The sequence below is a fragment of the Macrobrachium rosenbergii genome, chromosome 14, assembly GCF_040412425.1.
Source record: "Macrobrachium rosenbergii isolate ZJJX-2024 chromosome 14, ASM4041242v1, whole genome shotgun sequence".
In the NCBI taxonomy this organism is placed as follows: domain Eukaryota; kingdom Metazoa; phylum Arthropoda; class Malacostraca; order Decapoda; family Palaemonidae; genus Macrobrachium; species Macrobrachium rosenbergii.
This window is the reverse complement of record NC_089754.1, coordinates 25,918,178-25,943,177: the sequence shown is the minus strand read 5'-3', so window position 1 is coordinate 25,943,177 and position 25,000 is coordinate 25,918,178.

The following is a 25,000-nucleotide window of genomic DNA, read 5'->3' as shown; positions in this document are numbered from 1 at the left end:
AGTTATTTATGTAGCAATTCATAAATTTTATATAATATTCTGTATGTATATATATATATATATATATATATATATATATATATATATATATATATATATATATATATATATATATATATATATATATATATATATGTGTGTGTGTGTGTGTGTGTGTGTGTGCGTGTGTAATCTTAGAGAACGTTGTTTTTGATTAACTCATTATAATTTAAAGGAATCCAATCTGTTAAGTTAATACGCTTTCAATTACGAAAGACCAAGAACAGAAGGCAACAGGACCAAGGTGAATGAACAATTACCTTCGAATTAATCAGTTCCAGAAATAGAAAGAGAGAGCGAAGGAAGCAGCAGCATCATCAGGTGCACATCTGAGAGAATCTGATTACGACCGCAAATTTGATTTCGCCTAACAAGGGGGTGGGCGGTTAGTTCCTTCGGCCCCCCAGCTGCAACCCCTTTCATTCCTTTTACTGTACCTCCCTTCATATTCTTTTTCTTCCATCTCCCTTTCCACCTCTCTGAACAACTGATTCATAGTACAACTGCAAGGTTTTCCTCCTGCTACAAATTTCAAACCTTTCAACTCTTAATTCTTGTTTCAGCGCTGAATGACCTTAGAGATCCTAGCGCTTGGCCTTTGGCCTAAACCCTATAATCTATTCTCTGGAAGGAAAGGATGGGAACGCATGATGGAAATCAACTGCTAGAAATCAATTGCTAGTAGCAGTAGCGAGAGCAGTCCTATTGGACGCAGGAAGTGGAAAGTTCCGAAGGTCTAAATTCATGGCACATCTGGTTAAGAGGTGTTTTGTCTCTTCAGAAAACATCTTCGAAAAGTGCATGGCAGTCAGATGCTTGGATTTGCGATCATTTTTAATGTTATTGTTAGAATAATACAATACCTTTAAAGCTAACACAACACCTGCAAAGCTAACACAATGCCTGCAAAACTAACGCAACACCTGCAAAGCTCACACAACACCTGTCAAGCTAATGCAACACCTTCAAACTAAAACACCTACCAAGCTAACGCAGCACCTGCAAAGCTAACACAAAACCTATCAAGCTAACGCAACACATGCAAAGCTAACACAGCCCCTGCAAAACTAACACAGCACCTACAAGGCTAACAACACCTGCAACCCACACAAAGCTAATACAAAGCTTACACTATACCAGCATAACTAACACAACACCTGCAAAACTAACACAACGGATGCAAACTATCACAACACCTACAAAGCCCAAGTTCTCCCCATCTCTCACTAAAAAAAAAAGGAAGAAAAAAAAAACAACACTCTGGAATGACCGATTTACGAGAACTCCCCAAAACTTTCGGTTTCGACCGGCGCGGCGCCTGCGCCTTACCAACCAGCGATCGAGAAAGGGAGGAGACGAAGAAGAGTCGCCGTTAAAACGCCCAGTCCCATGACCAGACGCCCCGACCTCGTGACATTCGTACCCAGGATCGCGAGCGTAAGGCAGTGGGTCCCGGGTCCAACCTGCTCTGAGGTCACCATTTTATTGTGGAGCGAAAAAGAGCGGAAGATTTATGTTGTCATGGAAGTGTTGATGTTAATCATTTTAAGAATGTTTCTTTGTGTGAGCGGTAAGGTAATATATCCCAGGTAATATTTTAATGGTTTGCGCGTTGTTTAAACGTACACTATCTGCTCGTTACTGATTAATATCAGTGATATATGGAAAAGGAAGACAGCAGATGCTTCCCTCATATGGAACGAGTGACCTTAGGCGGTTCTTGTAAAAAAAATAATTGTTGAGTCCGGGAAAATTGTTTTCTGAAATGATACGAGTCTTTGCTTATATATTTGGACAAAGTGAAAAATAGCAGATTAGATAAGTATATTCTTTTTGATTTAGAGACTGTGGGTACATTTGATATTTTGTGCTTTTGGGGTAGTTGAGTAATCTTTAAGAAAAAAAATAATTTATCCTAATTATAATATATGAAAATTAATATGCAATATAGATATACATATATATATATATATATATATATATATATATATATATATATATATATATATATATGTGTGTGTGTGTGTGTGTGTGTGTGTGTTCGTGTGTGTGTTGTGTGCGTACTCGTATATAAGTGTGTGTAGGTGTGTTTTACGACTTGATTATTTGAAGAGAGGTGTAATAATTGGATAATAAACAAAACGGGTATATATATGTATATGTATATATATATATATATATATATATATATATATATATATATATATATATATATATATATATATATATATATACTTGTGTGTGTTATACGATGTGATCATTTGTAGATGAGCTAAAATAAATTAACAAACTAAACGGAGACAGATCATCCTTTCCAAACCGTTAGAAACAGCGAAAAATAAAGGAAACAGACGGACATCTTGGATAACAGAAATTATTAATAAACATTCTTGATATTAATATTCAATCGCACACCCGACACCGGGAATGATAAAAAGGAAAGGCGAGGGTTCATAGAGGGTACGCAGACGCTGATGATGATGATGATTCTGACCTCCATCGCAGCGGGGAAACTTCCCTCTTAGATCAGGGGTCTCCAAAGTGGCCGATGGCCGCCTTATAATTCGATATCATAAAATTTACTGAGATGTAATACTTAATAGATGTAGTGAGGGATAGATATGCGCCATGGTAACTGAACGAAACAGAACAACTACAGCTTAAAACTTTGGCTTCATACACTTCATGAAGCAGCAATATAATTTCAACGTTATTTATTACTTTGCATTTCAATCGACTGTAGTAAATATATAATTGTTAATCACGTCATAAGCCGTATCAACGATTGCAAATAACAACAAAACACTCTAACCCTTGTGTCATGTAACACTAATCTATGAAGCTTATTACTGGGGTCGATGGGAGTATGCAAGGGGTCGATAAATGCCTTGGGGGGGCGTGTCAAAAGGGGTCGATTAAACTTTTGGGGTCGAATGCTGACATTCGTATAAGAAACAAAAATACATAAAAGGCAATTATTTTTCAATTTATATATAGTTAATTTTCATTGTCTATTTATTTTATATTCTGCCCGAACTTGGTGAAACATAGTGATAATTATCTAGTTCCTTTTTGTTGCCCTATATTTCTTCAGAGATATTCACAGAAGGAGGCGACACAGAACAACTGTTTCGCAGGGCTTGGTATGCAGTTTCCCAAAGTGATGTATATTGAAAGCAGGGCTTGGTATGCAGTTCCCCATAGTGATGTATATTGAAAGCAGGGCTTGGTATGCTGAAAGCAGGGCTTGGTATGCAGTTTCCCATGATGATGTATATTGAAAGCAGGGCTTGGTATACAGTTGCCCATGTTGAGTATATTGAAAGCAGGGCTTGGTATGCAGTTTCCTATGCTGATGTATATTGAAAGCAGGCATTGGTATGCAGTTTCCCATGTTGAGTATACTGAAAGCAGGGCTTGGTATGCAGTTTCCCATGTTGATGTATATTGAAAGCAGGGCTTGGTATGCAGTTTCCCATGCTGATGTATATTGAAAGCAGGGAATGGAATGCAGTTTCCCATGCTGATTTATATTAAAAACAGGGGTTGGTATGCAGTTTCCCATGCTGATGTATATTGAAAGCAGGGCTTGGTATGCAGTTTCCCATGCTGATGTATATTGAAAGCAGGGCTTGGTATGCAGTTTCCCATGCTGATGTATATTGAAATTTTTACAGGGCTAAGAACCAACAGTTTCCCATGCTGATGTATATTGAAAGCAGGGCTCGGTATGCAGTTTCCCATAGTAAAGTATATCTTAGTTTAACCAGACCACTGAGCTGGTTAACAGCTCTCCTAGGGCTGGCCCGAAGGATTAGACTTATTTTTACGTGGCTAAGAACCAACTGGTTACCTAGCAACGGGAAAACAGCTTATTGTGGAATCCGACCACATTATGGAGAAATGAATTTCTATCACCAGAAATAAATTCCTCTAATTCTTCATTGGCGGCTCGGAGAGTCGAACGCTGGGCCAGGTGATGTATATTGAAAGCAGGGCTTGGTATGCAGTTTCCCATGGTGATGTATATTGAAAGCAGGGCTTGGTATGCAGTTTCCCATGATGGTGTATATTGAAAGCAGGGCTTGGTATGCAGTTTCCCATGATGATGCATATTGAAAGCAGGACTTGGTATGCAGTTCCCATGATGATGTATATTGAAAGCAGGGCTTGGTATGCAGTTTCACATGGTGATGTATATTGAAAGCAGGGCCTGGTATGCAGTTTCACATGGTGATGTATATTGAAAGCAGGGCTTGGTATGCAGTTTCACATGGTGATGGATATTGAAAGCAGGGCTTGGTATGCAGTTTCCCATGATGGCGTAATATTGAAAGCAGGGCTTGGTATGCAGTTTCCCATGATGATGTATATTGAAAGCAGGGCTTGGTATGTAGTTCCCATGATGATGTATATTGAAAGCAGGGCTTGGTATGCAGTTTCCCATGATGATGTATATTGAAAGCAGGGCTTGGTATGCAGTTTCTCATGGTGATGTATATTGAAAGCAGGGCTTGGTATGCAGTTTCTCATGGTGATGTATACTGAAAGCAGGGTTTGGTATGCAGTTTCCCATGGTGATGTATATTGAAAGCAGAGCTTGGTATGCAGTTTCTCATGATGGTGTATATTGAACGCAGGGTTTGGTATGCAGTTTCCCATGGTGATGTATATTGAAAGCAGAGCTTGGTATGCAGTTTCTCATGGTGATGTATACTGAACGCAGGGTTTGGTATGCAGTTTCCCATGGTGATGTATATTGAAAGCAGAGCTTGGTATGCAGTTTCTCATGGTGATGTATACTGAACGCAGGGTTTGGTATGCAGTTTCCCATGGTGATGTATATTGAAAGCAGGGCTTGGTATGCAGTTTCTCATGATGATGTATACTGAACGCAGGGTTTGGTATGCAGTTTCTCATGGTGATGTATATTGAAAGCAGGGCTTGGTATGCAGTTTCTCATGGTGATGTATACTGAACGCAGGGCTTGGTATGCAGTTTCCCATGGTGATGTATATTGAAAGCAGAGCTTGGTATGCAGTTTCTCATGGTGATGTATACTGAACGCAGGGTTTGGTATGCAGTTTCCCATGGTGATGTATATTGAAAGCAGAGCTTGGTATGCAGTTTCTCATGGTGATGTATACTGAACGCAGGGCTTGGTATGCAGTTTCCCATGGTGATGTATATTGAAAGCAGGGCTTGGTATGCAGTTTCTCATGATGATGTATATTGAAAGCAGGGCTTGGTATGCAGTTTCTCATGATGATGTATATTGAAAGCAGGACTTGGTATGCAGTTTCTCATGATGATGTATATTGAAAGCAGGGCTTGGTATGCAGTTTCTCATGGTGATGTATATTGAAAGCAGGGCTTGGTATGCAGTTTCTCATGGTGATGTATACTGAACGCAGGGTTTGGTATGCAGTTTCCCATGGTGATGTATATTGAAAGCAGGGCTTGGTATGCAGTTTCTCATGGTGATGTATACTGAACGCAGGGTTTGGTATACAGTTTTCTCATGGTGATGTATATTGAAAGCAGGGCTTGGTATGCAGTTTCTCATGGTGATGTATACTGAACGCAGGGATTTGTATGCAGTTTCCCATGCTGATGTATATTGAAAGCAGGGCTTGGTATGCAGTTTCCTGTGCTGATGTATATTGAAAGCAGATATTGGTATGCAGTTTCCCATGTTGATGTATATTGAAAGCAGGGCTTGGTATGCAGTTTCCTGTGCTGATGTATATTGAAAGCAGATATTGATATGCAGTTTCCCATGTTGATGTATATTGAAAGCAGGGCATGGTATGCAGTTTCCTGTGCTGATGTATATTGAAAGCAGATATTGGTATGCAGTTTCCCATGTTGATGTATATTGAAAGCAGGGATTGGCATGCAGCTTCCTATGCTGATGTATGTTGAAAGCAGGGATTGGTATGCATTTCCCATGCTGATGTATATCGTAAGCAGATATTGGTATACAATTTTCCATGCTGATGTATATTGAAAGCAGGGATTGGTATGCAGTTTCCCGTGCCAATGTATATTGAAAACAGATATTGGTATGCAGTTTCCCATGTTGATGTATATTAAAGCAGGGCTTGGAATGCAATTTTCCATGCTGAAGTATATTGAAAGCAGAGTTTGGTATGCAGTTTTCCGCACTAATGTACATGGAAACTGCACAGCTGCTTCATTATTATTAATAATTTATATTTCTTATCCATGCCTTGGGGCCGATGAGGAATGAAGGACTCTGTGAAGTGGTCGCTAGTATTAAAAAATTTGGGGACCCCTGAATTAGATAACCGTCGTTTGAGATATCTCTTCTCCTTGTATTTTCTATTCCTCGTGTTAACAGGTAAGGAAGACTAGACGGTCATTGTTGCAGGAAAAAGGACGGGGTTATGAAATGGAACGGGGGCTAATCCCCCCCTCTCAATGTAGCCCCTTAGTTTTGAGCAGACCTTCCCACGCAGTCCCCTTCCTCAACACTCGAGTCCTCCTAGCCCTCGAGAGATGAATTCGAGATCGCAGTTCGTAATTATCTTCATCTCATTTGATATATGTCCGTCCTTGGCGGCTAAATCTCGTTAGCTGTGACGTCATTGCCGAAGTGATCCCATTCATGATGGATAATTGAGGGCTTAATTGCTATTTACTTGATTAGGGTTTTCTGTTTTTATATTCTCTCATGTTCAAGTAGCCATTGAGAATTGAAGGGATTGAGTGGACCATACTCAGTTTTGAATGAGTGTTTGTCTGCTCCATTCTTCCCAGTAATGTATATATAAAAATATAATTTTAAGACCATATGACTTTTTATTTAGTATCTGTCACAGAAGTTGAATGTTACAACCTTGAAAATTATATGTAGAATACATAATCTTATTTCTCTATTTGCCAAATTAAGTGAAACGCAAATATCAAGTCTCAAAAAAAAAAAAAAAAAAAACAGATTAAGTGAGCTATGACAAAAAAAAAATTTGAAACAATTTTGAATTTTGTTGGTGATCATCACCTCTCTCTCTCTCTCTCTCTCTCTCTCTCTCTCTCTCTCTCTCTCTCTCTCTCTCTCTGTTAAGCAAAGTTATCCGCTGATTGATTTATTGACACCATAAACTGGCGATGAAATCAGGAAATCCCTACCGGGAAGAGAGAGAGAGAGAGAGAGAGAGAGAGAGAGAGAGAGAGAGAGAGAGAGAGAGAGAGAGAGAGAGAGAGGGCTCAATTTTGTTGAAACGAGGAGAGTTTTATTATTCCTGAAATGGTTGCATGACTTTTGTCCCTAATTTGTAAACAAAAAATCCTACAGACGATGCAAACATCTAAACCATGTAGTGTAGGCAGATATGAACAAAACAATTGCAACAATGTCGCAAACCTGCACCCACTCATCTCTGCTGAAGTCTTCCGTAAGTTATTCAGCAGTTATCGCAGAGCAATGTCAACCCAACTGCCTTCCTAATGATGTAGGAAAGGTAGGGTAGGATTGTCGGCCATAAAGCCAAAATCTGGCTAAAATGGGAAAAGTAGCAAAAGCAGTTTTCCCGGCTCGTAAACGGCCTCTACGTGCCATTACTATAAAAGGAATCTAAAAAAAGTTGAGGTGTTATTAGACAGGAAAGAATAGACGAGTACCCTCAAATGCCTTCTCTTTAGTTCAGGCCTTATACGATTGTTAGGACTTTCTGTGATACTCTGGTAAAACCAAGTTTGAGAATCCACGGATTCCGTGCATGCATTTTTGTTGGCCCATGGGGAATCCTTTAGATTATTTTATCTTCTATTTTGAGTTAAATTTTTTTATTTGCTTGATTAATCGTAGGCTGAGTCAACTGCTTTCTAAATTAAAAAAAATATTATTATTTAATATTTCATCCCTATTGACAAAAAGAGACTTAACATTACAGAGGTTAAAACAAAGTTTACGTAAAGATTCTTTGGCATCTTAGGTACGAAAACAATACTTAAAAGTTTCAGAATAATTGATGCATGTATCTTTCATTTCGAGTTATTCGTGGGAAGGCTTATGAAGTGCGCTGTATGTGAATTTAAAATTTATTCATTTTCTTGCTTATCTTCTTGTTTTCATAAATACGGCAGTTAGATGAATATACGCTTCTATGGAAATGACTGGTGGTTGCGTCTCCTCGGGTTTCCTACACTCGAGGAGGTGAGAATATTTTTATGTTTATTTTTTTATTTCTCTTCTGAGGGTGCGCATGCACTCATGCATACAGATATATATATGTATGTTCTTCAGTACTGTTTCTGTAGTATGTATATTTGTGACTTATAATACTGTGTATCAGTCCTTCGTCAATGGCTTGGAAATAAAGTCGACACCGGTCAGGACCTACACTCCGTCTCTTATTTTTTACCTGTGATATATATATATATATATATATATATATATATATATATATATATATTATATATATATATATGTGTGATATATATATATATATATATATAATATTTATATATATATATATATATATATATATATATATATATATATATATATATATATATATATATATATATTTCGTACCTCCATTGCATGAATTGGTATTATCTGAAAGTCATCTTCGATTACCCGTTAACAGTTATGTAATGTACGTACAAAGAAAGACAGTTTACCAAGAAAATATTGCGTATTTAAGCTTGCACAAAGGATTCGCCGAATTAATTATATTTATTTTCGAACAAAGGGTTTTGTCTCACACTGATTTACATCACTTCATTTCGTAATAGGTCATTATTATGAAACGTCTGAGGCAACTATATCGTTTTTTAGCTTTAAAGATTTTGTACTTTGTGGGAGAGATCTTCTTCGTCTCGTTTTTATGAATATTCTAATTTATTCTGGAATGTTAAATTAAACTCTTAATAAGCAATAGATGCTTATGGGACAGAACTGTTTAAGATATACAAGTATTCTTTTCTTGTAAGCCATAAATTGTTTCGAAAAATTAACTGAAAATATACACTTGTGACTGACAGACTTGAGTGATATTTCATTATTTAAGCTAGGTGATAATGTAACCCTCGATTATTTTACTTTAAAAGAAAAACTGTGATGAATAATCCACAGAAATTTGATAGTAAAAACGATTTTGAGGTGTCACAGGCTTAAAATACAGAAATATCTGTATAGGTAAACCTGGAGATCGGTAAAACAAAGATTTAAAGAGCACATGTAATAAGAAGGGCTGTTACCAATAATACTGTATCTATACACGTCTCCACAAATGGCCACAGTGCAGTGGTGACTTACATAAGAGCGAGATTTCATTTAAAACCATCAATACCCACAAAAGTAAAGTAGTAAGAGCCAATCTCATACAGCCAGGCCATATTGGTATTAACTTCTTATGCTATTCAGGCCACCAATATTGAAGGAACGATTCAAACGATGAATGGGTGATTGGAGACTGCCCCTCAATCGTCGGTTAACGACGGTTCGCCGGTGCCCCATTTTTTAAAAGAAGAGTACAGTTCAATCAGGTCCCTATATGCATGGTTGAATCGAAATTTATGGGGCTTATTATTTGATTCGCCAAAGATTTTTGTGAATCTGATATTAAACTTGTTAAAATATGGCCTGGTCTTATAAAACTTATATAAGAACCACTCGCTTGTTTTTTGTGGCTGAATTGGAGAAAGGAACATATGGGTCTGAACTTTAGATAGCACGACATCTGCAATATACGATATTCTTATCCTTGGCTTCTTGTATTCTCAATTACTTAGCAGGCAACAGAATCCCTAGGTAATCACTATGCCCAGAATAATCTGCAAATGGCGTACATCCTTGGAAAAACTTGTTGATATCCCTTCACTTTGCAATAGATTTTTGTTTGGAAGACAATGAATCTTAAGTGAAGAGTTTACCAAAGTAATGTAATCAGGACTGATTAAGGTAATCCTCCTGTGGAAGAGGGGAACTCGGAGATATCTTCCGTCTCCCATTTCCTGTTGGTAGGCATTTGTTGATAAAGTTCAATGGTCTTTTCATCGCCTTTATCCTCTTATGGCCTTCTGTAAACGTAGCTCTTAGCAGTGTCCGAGTTAAAGAGCTCGATTTTGTGGTGCTATTCGCTGTTTCAGTTGAAATTGAATGTTTCACATTAAATCAGGTAATCTGCAGCTCTTCATAGATCTTGTGTGACTTATGAACCTACCCTGTAAAGCATGGTAGCAGTGTTCTATGCTAGGATGTCTTAGGGGTAAATGCGCTCACTTTCATGGCCAAAGAATGACCTTAGTTCACCTCGACAGTATCCAGATATATTTTCTGATCACTCCAACTGGAAATCAAAGGAATGATGTACTTAGATCAGAGAGCACGTGAGCTCATTAGCTTAGTGAAGGAAACTTCTCGAAGAGTTAGGAAGTACCCATAGAGGTGTCTTTTTTTTGGAGCATTTGTGCATTAAAGAGCAGAGTGTACAAGGTATTTTCTTAACATAGATGTATAAAAACTGAAATATATTTCTCTTACTGAAATGTTAGCATAACACTAAAACCTGTGAGAAATTCATATGCATTTGACTGCGTACTCCAAAATAAATTTATTTCATCTCAAACGTGCATATATCTGAATAATTCAAGTACATTTTTACTAGGCTAGTGACCTTCCCATTCTTAACTGAGTGATATGGTGTTAGCCATGTACTGTTTGACAGGCTTAGATATATGTATACATGGCACGTAGAATAGATCCACGATGGAAGGAATAAAATTTGGTTATAAGGGGAGAGTAAGAACCCGTCCATGGAATGATGAGAGAATTATGCAGATGAGAAAATGTCCTCTAACATAGCATGCGAACCCTTACACACACACACACACATACACACAACACACAGACACACACACACACACACACAGAGAGAGAGAGAGAGAGAGAGAGAGAGAGAGAGAGAGAGAGAGAGAGAGAGAGAGAGAATTGATTTTACTTTAGCTGTATCTTCTTGAAGTGCCATTCTTCTACTTTCTTTTCATGATCTTAGAATTATCGTTAAGACTGTCTTTATCAGATTTCTACAGTAGTTAGTAATAAGACATTTAACGAAAACAGCTTATGCATACTGGACGAATGGTGTAAGATATTGTCTTCACTGACATTCATAATCTCTTGGTTTAATAAGGGAGTGAAATCACTGAGCAAGTCTTATCAGGAACAAAAATGATTGAAATAATGCGGGAACATCATGAACAAAGGAGACAGCTTTCATACATTTTCGGGAGAAGAGTCAGTAAAACTTCTGCCCTTTGCATATTTTACACATTACTCAAGATGAAACCTCATAAGCACTTCTCTCGTCGCATGCAAACGCCATTATTACAACCGCTATTAGTACCAGCTCTTTTAGGAGGGCGTAATAGCTCTCTCGGGCGAGGCAGACTTCTAAAAAGGGCTGTAGGTTGTCCTACAGACTTATTACGTGAAGAAAAGAAAATATTCTCAACATTTCTGACGGCTCTTCATGGGAGAGGCATCTGGGTAACTGATGGCTCTAAATCTCTTCGACCTCCAGGAGTTCTGAGAGTGCCTTGGACGTTTATAGCTTCTGAGCCTCTGAGAGGTAAAAAAGACCCATTTTATGCAATCGCTGAAATCTGAAAGACGAATGTAGATCGCAGGGGTAGTCAGGAGTATATTTGGCAGTAAATAGGCTCTAATAGAAAGAGTGTTTATCTAGAATAACCCTATACTGTTGGTAGTTCAACGCCTTGAAGCTCTCTCTCTCTCTCTCTCTCTCTCTCTCATGACGGGCTTTCTCATGACGGGCTTCTCTCTCTCTCTCTCTCTCTCTCTCTCTCTCAGGACTGGTTTTTAGCTCTCACGCTCTCTCACTCATGACGAGTTTTTAACTCTCTCTCTCTCTCTCTCATGACGGGCTTTCTCTCTCTCTCTCTCTCTCTCTCTCTCTCTCTCTCTCTCTCTCTCTCTCTCTCTCATGACGGGCTTTTAGCTCTCTCTCATGACGAGCTTTTAGCTCTCTCTCTCTCTCTCTCTCTCTCTCTCTCTCTCTCATGACGGTTTTTTAGCACCACCGCATCACGCCCACTTGCGACGCCCTCTGATGGAAAAGTGCCATCTGGCACCACCTTCACGTTTTAAGCGTCAGGTTAGTTATAGATCAACACCACCCCCGACACGAAATCACATCAGAGGCACCGCAGCAGCTGTCGCTGGGACACCTTACATCATTACTTGGTCGAAATAAAGTAAAAGTTCGGTCCTCAGCTTCGCCTCGCACGTAATTCTGCGCAGAATTATTAATATCTTTAGGTGGATTTCACAGCGATTGTTTGAATGACTGTCACTTTTTTCGACGCCTCAGAATGGGTGGAAAATTTACAGATATTGTTCTGTATGTATGTATTAATATTATTCGTATTAGTATTCAATAAGATGGGATGGTTTAGGTTCCAGATTCTTTAATTTACATATCACTAAAAGCTTTCAAAGACGTACAGTCTTCTTCTTCGGTACCTGAAGAAGAAGATCGTATGTCTTTGAAAGCTTGTAGTACTTTGTCAATTAAAGAATCTGGAATCTAAACCACCGTCTTCTTGAAGAATGATACGAGTAATATTAATATAAATATACACAGTGAAGCTGTGTAACTATTTTGTGATGATTGTATGTACGTATGTATGTATGTATGTATGTAACTATGTATGTATGTATGGTCTGATAAGAAACCTTTTGCCAACTTCATTAAATTGGCCTCTTCAGCCCTAATAATTAAGGATTTAGAGGCTAACTTATCAAGTTGGCGAAAGCTTCCTTTAACGGAGTGAATATATACACGTACATAATTTTCTTCACGCAAAATTTATTAATTTTTTACTTCTCGCATTTTTTTTTTTGCGCACGCGCATGAAGTCATGGCGTAATAAGTGGCGGATTTGGTGGCATATCTGTGCTAATGACGTCACAACCTCACGGGTCAATGCCCCTAGCTTGTCGTTGGGCGGTGACTGTATTACAAAAATCATAATAGTAACTTTGTGCAATAGCATATATACATTTCTGGCAATCAAATGCGCCATTCAGTGAATTAGAGTATCCATGTAACGCGTGTAATTAATTATTATTATTATTATTATTATTATTATTATTATTATTATTATTATTATTATTTAGAAGATGAACCCTATTCATATGGGACAAGCCCACAGGTGCCACTGACTTGAAGTTCAAGCTTCCAAAGAATTTGGTGTTCATTAGAAAGATGTAACAGAAATATAAAATAAATATAAATAAAATAGAAATATAAAATAAATATAAATAAAATTACAGATATAAAATTAATAAAAATAAATAAGTAAAAATAAAAATATACAGAAGGTAATGGGAGATAAAGAAAGAAGAGGTCACATATTGAAAAATAAATTACAAATTATTAAATATAATGAATGGAAAATATATTAATAAAACTAAAAATATTCTTTTAAATTTCCTCTCAAGGACCGTGTTATTGCCAATTCCCAGCTCTTCGATTAAATTGTTAGGTTGGGTTTGGTTAATAAAACATATATGATAAGCTGAGCGCATTCGGAAGTAATATAAATCAAAATAGTAATAAAAGTAACTAAAACATGTAAAACGACTCTTCCAAAGCTTCTCTTAAGAACTTTGCTATTGCCAAAAATGCGCCGAAGTTTCTTCGGCGCAATCGAGTTTTCTGTGCAGCATATAATCAAGGCCACCGAAAATAGATCTGTCTTTTGGTGGTCTTGGAATAATGCTGTATGAGCCGCGGGCAATGAAACTTTAACCACGGCCCGGTGGTGGCCTGTCCTTGTCAGATGCACGATTATGACTAACTTTACCCGTAAATAAAATAAAAACTACTAAGGTTAGAGAGCTGCAATTTAGTATGTTTGATGATTAGGGGGTGGATGATCAACGTACTAATTTGCAGCCCTCTAGCCTCAGTAGTTTTTAAGATCTGAGGCCGGACAGAAAAAGTGCGGACGGACAGACAAAGCCGGCACAATAGTTTTCTTTTACAGAAAACTAAAATACACGTGTAGGACATGTACAAATGAATATATATGTATATGTGCGATTGCGTATTCATTAGGTTAGTTTATTAAAACAGACATTGTAAAGTCCTCAAAATATAAATGAAAATAAATGGAAATGATATTAAGGGTAATCGTCTGTGTATGTACACGTTTACATACATATGTATACATAAGTATGAATGTATATTAGGTTAGTTCAGATTAGCTCAAGGTAGGTTAGGTAAATAAAACACACATCGGAAAGTTAGTGAGGTAGAACTGAAAATAAATAACAGCAATGAAAATAACGTATAGATATTTATGCATACAAATGTATGTACATGCATATGGATGTCTCTGTGCATGCCAGATTAGGTTAGGTTAAGTTAGAAACACATTATAGGGTTAGTGAAATAGAAATGAAAATACAAATGATAATAATTACTATTTATGCTCATATGTACAGTATATCTGCGCATGCGTGCGTATACATTTGAATGAGTATGAGTTACGTTATGTTGACGCACCTCCATTAGGCTATGACGTCATTAATAAAACCAAACTGTATTTTACAAGCACAGATGTAAATGAAACGAGATGGATGGATAGGCAGATAACGGGTGAATATTAGAGAGAAAAAAGGTGTTTTATAATCATGTTCGCCTGGAAATAAATAAGGAAAACAGTGTAAATAACAGAGTGACTAGTTAATAAAAACTCACATCGGTCTATTATGGAGAGACATAATTGCCCAGTCGCCGCCCACTGTGAGGTTTGCGGTATCCGGTCCCGTGTGGTTATGACGTCATTGGCGCGGATAAACCACCAATTCTCTAACTGTCATTATCGACAGATTTGAAAACAGATCAATTTGTAGACCTTTCGTCTTATCTCGGTTTATCTTTACAAGTGGTCGTGTTCTTCCTTGTTATAGGGATGTTGCTGATTAAACACCGTTATTGAGATTTATAGGTTGCTATAGAGCTTTGATGTTCTAAAGCCCAATTATGCGTACAACAGGCAAGTGACTGACAATTGAATATCTCTGGTAAGGCTTCAGAAGGACCATAAAGACCTTAAGGCTGATAATGACCAAAAGATTGTAATAATTGATGCAGTAATTTGAAAGTGAATACAAAGTTATTCCTTCAGGAAAAGCGGGTTTTTATAATAGATTAATGAAAGGTCTTACCATTTATTCCAGACAGAGAGATAAGTAGCAATATACATAACATACAAAAATTCATCTGCAAGCTAAAGAAAGTAAATAAGCTTCATCGCGTGCGTAGGAAACTTTCCCTTAAAAAGGTTGCGTAAACCCGAGTTCGGTGGTGTCTCTGGGCTCAAGAACTGAAGCGTTGTGCTGTGATGAATATGAACACGCAAGACAAATAAATTCCTAACTATATTACGCATTAGTTACTAAAGGAAAGTTACAGTAACCCTTCGATTACCAGGAAAAGAAATCCTGCTTGTGCTATGAGCATATTCATTTATAAACTATACATATATATGTGTGTGTGTGTATATATATATATATATATATATATATATATATATATATATATATATATATATATATATATATGTATATATATATTATATATATATATAGTTATATATATAAATATACAGTATATATATATATATATATATATATATATATATATATATATATATATATATATATATATATAACGTGTTTCTCAGGTATTGCATGAAATAAATGAATATTGCTTTTCTGGGAACACCCAACATGGAAATCCCTGTAAGTAGTCAACTGATAAACATCAGTGAGAATTTGAGGACCAACGCGAAAGACGTAAAGGGGTGTGAATCATCTAACAAGTTTTTCCTACTTGGTTTTTTTTTACCCACGAAAATAACATTTTTTTTACCACACGAAAAACATATATAACAGCAACAAAAAAATTAAGCGTTTGTGAATTAAAAAGTGAATATTTTTTAGTTCTAAATTACTGAAATAATATAGAAAATTTGTTTTTTTTTATGTTATTTAAGTAATTTAGAACTAAGTTATATTTACTCTTTAATTCACAAACACTAAACTTTCCATATAAAACTTAAATAATCAAATAAAGAAGCATTTGCACACTACTCAAACTCACACCATTTGCATGAAATAAGTATATGTAGTTTGGACAAAAATATTCTTTTGCCGAATGAGATATGCCTTTGGAAACTATATCGATTCGCAACTAAAGGAACTATACAACAGAGAGAGAGAGAGAGAGAGAGAGAGAGAGAGAGAGAGAGAGAGAGAGAGAGAGAGAGAGAAATTGCCAGAAATAGTGAAGAGCACCTTAGGTCATAGTCAAAAACGAAGCAATGATGTGAGTAGACGGTTAGCAAGAAATAAAAAAAGTGGCTTCCTATTAACGGCTTCTGTCAGTCCGAGGGGTCCTTCGAAATGTGGCAAAAAGTGGCCGAAATACAAAACTCACTTCTACTTTTATGTTTTTGAAGGACTCTTGTCCCATTACCAGACGTTCCTTCGGGAAAAATGAGAGTTTAACCTCATCCTCGTCCCGAAGAGAATCAGATACACTGATAATAATAATAATAATAATAATAATAATAATAATAATAATAATAATAATAATAGTGTTGAATGTTTTTGCAGCAAATAACATTCAACACTACATGTTTGAAAGAGGGTATACTACCTATATTATAATAATAATAATAATAATATAAAATGTTGAATGTTTTTACGGCAAATTACATTCAACACTACATGTTTGAAAGTGTATACTACCTATATAATAATACTACTAATAATAATAATGTTGAATGTAATTGCAGCAGATAACATTCAACACTGCATGTTTGAAAGAGGGTATACTACCTATATAATAATAATAATAATAATAATAATAATAATAATAATAATAATAATAATAATAATAATAATAATAATAATAATATAGTGTTGAATGTAATTGCAGCAAATAACATTCAACACTGCATGTTTGAAAGAGGGTATACTACCTATATAATAATAATAATAACAATAATAATACTAATAATAAGAGAGAGAGAGAGAGATTCGAAGAATGCGTTCCCAAATGATCGGTCTGATCTATATGTCATTTAGAGACAAACTTGGCACATCACTTGAAAAAGAGTGTAAACAGCTGCTCAGTGTCGTAAGTGACGGAACATAAATAGTACGGGCCAGATAGTTACAAGGACTTCCATCGAGACATTGACAAATTTAATTTTATTTTACAGTGCTGAAAAATAATGACGCGGTGAAATGAATGATAATAATGGCTAAGTTAGCGCTTAGAATCAATGATTAGTAAAATTTAGTGACATAAATAATATAGTTCGTTGCTATGACGTTGACAAAAGAAGAGGGAGAGAGAACGATGTGAACTAATGGCAACAAATAACTTAACTCCCTTAAGGTACCGTCGAATTTCGGGGCTTTAGATTATTATCTGGTCCCTACATTTGGCGCATGCATTTAATTATAATTATAGATTTAATTATAAAAATGATGATGAAATTTATAAAAAGCCTGCAAACACAATAATTCTCATCAGTGCGATTCTCAGAAAGAGCAGTAATAGAGACAAACACAAAGAACAAGGATGAGAACATACTCCAAGTAGGATGAGGAAATACTAAATCTATTGATCAGTATATACTAAGAAAGCTTTCAGATGATTTTGAAATCTATGTATTCCCTTTTCTGGCTAAATTTATATCCTCTGAGAAAAGTAAGGCTCATAATCTCTCTTGTTTTAGATTTTTTTAAATTTTGATTACCCCGACGTCGTTCTATATTTTGCAGTTAGAACCTCAAAAACTCAACCGAAGATGCAGTGCATTAGTACCCTAAAACAGTTCACCTTGTATTTAATAATTTATTTATATTTTTATCAGTTTATTTAATAATAGATTAGTTTATCTTTTTTTCTGTTCTAATATATTAATTTATCTTTTTTTCTGTTCTAATATATTAATTTATCTTTTTTCTCTATTATATTAATTTATCTTTTTTTCTGTTCTGATCTCTTCTTACTGTGCTTCCTATTATCTCCTGTAACTTCTTTCAGACGAACACCATATTCTTTGGAAGCTTGAATTTCAAGTCAGTGGCCCTCCAAGTTTGTTCCATATGAATAGGGCGTTGGTTGTTTTACTGAAGAAGCGAAGGCAGCTAAATTCGTATCAAGGCTGTCTAATTCATCTTCAAAGCTTTTATAAAAAAATGGTCTCACAAACCATTCACTTAACACATCACAATAAGGAAAAAAATTAAAGGAATAAAAGAGCTGACCTTGAAAGACTAAAGAAGGCGGATGCTTATAAGAGCAAGGAGGCCAGAAGTACAAAAATGCTCTGGCTTCCAATCCGTTAACTGAGAATTATAAACAGAAGAACTTGCAGCGAGTGTTATCACGGGAAGAAGCGGACCAGAAAGAACCGTTTGCACGGACGAGGGGCGTGGGATCAAAGACCTTGCTTGCTTTCGTTTCGATTTTGCATTGAGATTTCTGTTGCACCCAAGACCTCATCAATTATAGTTCGTTTCCGTTTAAATGCAACGGGGATTCGAGACGCTAATTTTTGTTTTGTCTCAAAAAGTTGCACCTAAGACCTCATCCAATTATAAAGTTCGTTTCCGTCTACCCTAAAACTGTTGGGACACTCGACGGGAGAAATTGAGAATTTGCCCGAGCTAATTTGGGTTGGTTTTGATCTTAAAGTAATTAAATTGTTGGGACACTCGACGGGAGAAAATGAGAATTTCCCTGAGCTAATATTGTTTGGTTTTGATCTCAAAAGTAATTTGCAGAACGCTTTTTGACTTGATAGTCTGATGAATGATTCAGAAACTCATACGAGAACTTTATAAATATATAGGAAAGTTTACAGTGAGAATGCAGATACAGAAAAAAAGAAATATTGCAAGAAAAGGAAATGGAAGACATACGAATTTCCCTTCCTTTTGATGCGGATACTATAAAGTTATTTTAAAGGAAAAAATACATAAAGTTCTTTATTTTCGTCTGTATTTACATGACAGAAATCTCAAGTATATAAAACATGATCAGCATACATATGACTATTTCCTGTACAGAGTGACATCATTCTTCAGTATATGGAGAGAACATTTTAATACGAATTTCATTATTTCTTGAGACTTAAGATCGTAGAGATCAGTATTTAAGTATTAAACCAATCTGCATAGGAATCCAATCCAGGTCATTGGTAAAACGCAATAGTGACATTAGCTATCTGCTAAACTTTTATATCAACATTACAGTAATCGTAAAAAAATATTGAAGCAAACTATATACATCAGAAAAAGAGATGACAAAGAAGAATCGCATTTACAAAAAAAAAGCTAAGATCAAAGAAGTATGAAACCATTTTATTGCACGCAAAGGCCATTACATTCGTGATTGGTCTTCAAGGGAAGAACAGCTGTCTTGGATTAATCCAAGTGATGGATTATCTAAGGAGAGGCTAAGTACGAGAATGATTAATATTCTTCGGCTTTTCTTTTAAATCTCCTTCGAACATTTTTTACACGATGGGGTCAAAAGAACTTGGATTCAAATTAACATTACTTTCATTTGTTAGCTGTACTAGTGCAAATTCTAACACATGGTAATGAGTACCGTCGTGGAAAGCGTCAGATTTTTTTCTCATCATGCCAGTCACTCTGTTAAAGTTTACACAGGAATGGAGTCGATGCTTTGAGTTCTCGAAGAACATCATACCAATATTACGGGAATATAACGATGACTCTTTACGAACGTTACGCAAAAATAGACAAAATGAACGATACGGATTCATAAGAGTTAACCGTTAGCGGCCATGAACCAGTTTCAGAAGCATTTCTTTATATCATTTATCGCTTCCTACTTGGTAGGCATAAGGTTTTTAACCTGAAAACACCAAGAACAAAACTAAACGTAAGGAAGCAATAGCAACTTCACCAGAAACGGTTAACATTTCATCCCATTCGACAATCACCACTTTTAGGTATTATTGTGACCTGGTTTTCTACTCACCGTAGCTTGCTTCATTACCAGCGACGCCTGACCTTTATTCCTACTTAATGTTAAGTCCTAATAAATTCCTTGACCTTAACTTTCCTTAGCAGTACTTTTAATTTTCCTGTGACCTTGACATTTTCGAGAGTTAGCAAAATTCTGAAATACATTTTTAGTTTTCTGTAAAAGAAAACTATTGAGATGGTTATTTGTTTGTCTCTCCGCACTTTTTCTGTCCGCCCTCAGCTCTTAAAAACTACTGAGGCTAGAGGGCTGCAAATTGGTATGTTGATCATCCACCCTCCAATCATCAAACATAACAAATTGCAGCCCTCTAGCCTCAGTAGTTATTATTTTATTTAAGGTTAAAGTTAGCCATAATCGTGCATCTGGCATCGCTATACTGTAGGTGCCAACAACACATGCCACCACCGGGCCGTGGCTGAAAGTTTCATGGACCGCGGCTGAGAGTTTCATGGGCCGTGGTTGTGTTTCATACAGCATTATACGCTGTACAGAAAACTCGATTGCGCCGAAGAAACCACGGCGCAATTTTCTACTTGCTTAACTCATACCTGTGATTTACTATTGAAACATTTTTTTTTAGATTGTATTTTGTTTTTCCATGTGCTCCGCAAAACCTGTATCTCCGTGAACCACGAATCCTAAGATCACGTGACCTCTCTGATTCTGACTCTTACCAAATCGAAGGGTTTTGGCTATGAAATACGCTTTAAACTCAGATCTTTTGCGATATTGACGTAAAAGCAGGCTAAGTGGTCCTTTTCTTTCTGCATTCATGACATTTGACCTGTTCGCATTTCGCAAATGACAGTTAAATGCATGTCCTGACATTTTAAGAGAGTTTGAATTCAAGTCGAGTTTTCATTTCACCTCCTGATCTTTGACTTTAATTCGACTGAACTTTCGGTTTCCCTTGTGAATCGATCTCTGCTTCGACTTCCCTTTTTCGCGCGCATAAGAAAATTCTCACATTCTTTTACCTATCTTGACCGTTAGCAGGAATTGCTATTCTCGCACCGTTTTGTTTTTGGTAATTTTTAAACTTATTTACTCTCTCTCTCTCTCTCTCTCTCTCTCTCTCTCTCTCTCTCTCTCTCTCTCTCTCTCTCTCTCTCTCTCTCTCATCTGCTTTTCTTGGGTATAGTTCCTTCTCTAAATTAACGAATGTCTCTTTTATCCAGTTCAAAGTATTAATAAGTGATATGCGTGTTAATGTTTCAAAGATTAATTAAGCTACAGACCGTTTCAAGTGGACTGATTTTTAGCATCTTGTGCCGTCTGCCATCATTCAATGCCCCATCAGGGGTACTTGTTGTCTCCCTGTCCGATTCACTTCTTCCATTAAATAGGTAGGCTATATATATTTACTTCAAGTATAATTTATATATGTATCTAGCTGAGTAAGCGACGCAATGCTATCCATTTTCTGGATATGGTTATAATTTCAAACATCAGTTTGAGGGACGTTTCCTAGTTTTCCGTAGATACAGATGTGGCGCACTGTACCCTACATATTACAGGGCTAGCCTACAGCTGGTAATACATTTTTATTGCATGACATTTAAATAAAACATCGTTCACAGAATTTTAAATAATTTAATACTAATATCCAAGATTAATAATACTTGCACTGAGTTGATTTTATTAGTATTGCTGTCAGTTGCGGACTGGGGAGGGTAAAATAAGTCGACCTTTCTTCTGCGTCACTGTGGCGTCGACAAAGCTGCCGAATTTTTTTCAGAAATAGCAGCAAACAGGAGCGACTTCAGTTATGCCCTAATACTGCCTACTTTGCGTAAACTTGGAGGTGAGGCGTAAAAAGAATCCAGAAAATGGGGCCTAGTGATTATTTTAAGCTTCTAAATGTAAAGGTTATTTGTTAGCAAATTGTAGCGTTCCATATCTTATTCTCCTTGAGTTAGACACATTCCTGGAACAAAACACATGCACTGAAAAACACACTTACTGCAACAGTCTCTCTCTCTCTCTCTCTCTCTCTCTCTCTCTCTCTCTCTCTCTCTCTCTCTCTCTCTCTCTGTTGGCAATAGAAGATTGGGTGCTGTCTCCTTTTATGTTGATATTCCATTTTCTGATCGTCATAGCTGTTGTCCGCGTCGGCCACAGTGCTATCGGAAACCATATCTCTTGCCGGGAGGATGTTCACTGTCAAACCTAGAGAAACCTCACCTCTGACATCATAATTATCCCTTATCCTTCAAGTGTAGGATTTCGAGTCCTCAGTCCGAAAGATATTTGCAACTCAGAGAGCATCATTTCTGTTTAAAAGAAAATGTGGATGGCATAAGTAAAGTGATCTGCAAATGTGCCGAAACTTTAGGACATAGATTAGGAAAAGCAATCGGGAAAACCCCCAAATTTAGCCAAACCAGAAAAACATATATAGAATTTGAATAAATTATTCTGCAAAAGTTTCTAATCTTCTGTTGTTTACAAGACTTATGGCCCCTTGAGACGAAGTTATTTTTTCCTGTCTACATAAGGCTATTTTTTTACTTGAGAATAAGATTCTGAAAATTTAAAAGTTCATTTTACGTACGAACGGAAATGCCAAAATTTATTGACGTATGTTTGATATATTTTCGTTTGTGTTTAAATGCATTCACATACGTGTCGAAGCCGTAAACTTTAAGTGACTGCCTTTGGAATTTAATTTTTTCACATTATAAAAAACAAAGCTTTAGGATTGTCTCTCTCTCTCTCTCTCTCTCTCTCTCTCTCTCTCTCTCTCTCTCTCTCTCTCTCTCTCTCTCTCTCTCTCTCTCCGTTCCGTTAATCCATCCTGTTCAGTTTTAGCATGTCGTTCGCTCCGATTGACCTTCTTATCTACAAGGGTTAATAGAGTCTCCTGCTACCCACTAGGAAAAATGCTAAAAAAAAATTTTTACGTAATACAACGGATTTTCTGAAGCCCCCGGCAGTAGGGACCCACGGACAACCAAATATGCCCAACGAAAACAACCGGGCAAAACAAGAGGCAGAAATTCCTAGATCAATTTCAAGGGGGCGCAATTTGCATAACATCCCCTTGGCATTATATAAGAGAGAGATAAAACGAGAACAATAATCTGCAACGGTTGCACACAGAACCTGAGTCTTCGTGGCATTTTTATGGGATCTGGAACGACTTGAGTCGACGGGGAAAGACGCCAAGGGCGTGCGATAATTGCCCCAAACATTCTCGTGTTTCTGTTTTCTTGCGCGACCTTCGGCTTCCTTGCAGGTCCTATATGGAGAGAGGCCTTACGGGTGGCGCCGTAGGGAGTCGGAGCTAAATGGAGGCTGGGGGAATAATATTCCTCTTTCTCATTCCGTCCCTCGTCAGTTTCAGCAGTGGATTTGGAAGCGTAGCGAGTGAAGATGAAAATAAATAAATAAAAAAATAAATAAAAAGTAGGTACTTATATAAAGGCAAAGAACCTTTATGAGGTAATTAGAAAGATTAAGGTAAAAACAGAGCCGGAAAAAGGAAGGGTGATAGGAAATAATATGAAAATTAGAAAGTAAATGACAAAGATAATGACTGAAAATTATATTCATTGTCCAAAACAAACAACCATTGTACATATATTATACATTCACACATACACACACACACATATATGTATATATATATATATATATATATATATATATATATATATATATATATATATTTATATATAAACGGTATGTACAGTAGCTTTCAGCTTTACTCTAAGTCATGCTTAGGCAGACTGCATACAACACAAAACACGATTTTACAAAAGAAAAAGGAAATTAAAATTATATAAAATCATATTGGTGTATACAAAAGTCATCATATCTGAGGTTGATTCTCTGATGAGGCACAACTGTTGCAAGTTAACTTAGGTTCTGGATTATCCAAGGAAGGCCTAAAGACTTCATCGAGAGCTACCAGTAACCTGTAGTTCCACTCTGAAATCTCCTTCGATCATCTTATGCAAAATGGGATCAAGAGTGTAAGGGCCTGATCTTGAATTAATTTCATTTTTGATAGTTGTTTCTTATAGTCATTCAGATTCTAAAGCTTTTCTTGGGATTTTTTTTCACTTAGCTGCACAAAAAGAACATTAATTCATTTGGCTGGTACTAACGGAGTCTTTGCGGTATTTACTGTAACATTTAATTCCTTGCTCGCGTAGGGCAGATAAAATGAATCTCTGTCCATAAATGGGATTTTATAAACAATGTTGCTACTCTGTTGATAAACTGCCCTCAACACAGTTGCAGTATACTCGTTCTTACGTACATATATGTGTGTGAGTATGTGTGTAAATATATAGATGTATGTATATACTGTATATGTGTGTATATACGTATAAAATCTACTTATGTTCAACTTAACGTAATCTAATAAGGGGCATTTAACATGAATGAATCAGACCAATGGAAAGATCCTGGACCTTTAATATGTCTTTTTTTTATATGCTACTTTTTATTAATAGACTATAAAGTACATTTGCAACTGAAATGTGACTGGCTCACTGTCGTTGAACATAATGCAACTCATTCCAACAATGGTCCACTATATCACTTCCAAGTGATCACAGATGGATATGAAGTCGTTGGGGGTCGGACCAGAAAATAAAGTGGTCTATTGTGCTTCCAGATCCACCTTAAGATTAGAGTACTGTTAGCAGAATATTCGTGGGTACATATTTTCTTTCTCTCTTTCTTTGCATCTTCAGCTGAGAACCCTTATGGACAGAGTCAAAAGATGAAAACTTTAAGAGGACTCTAAAAGGAAACCAGCCAGCAAAGATAGACAAGTTACAGGAAAAGGTGATAAATAAATGAATAAATGTGAGGGGTTAGACAATATAACCAACACGTCTGAATTT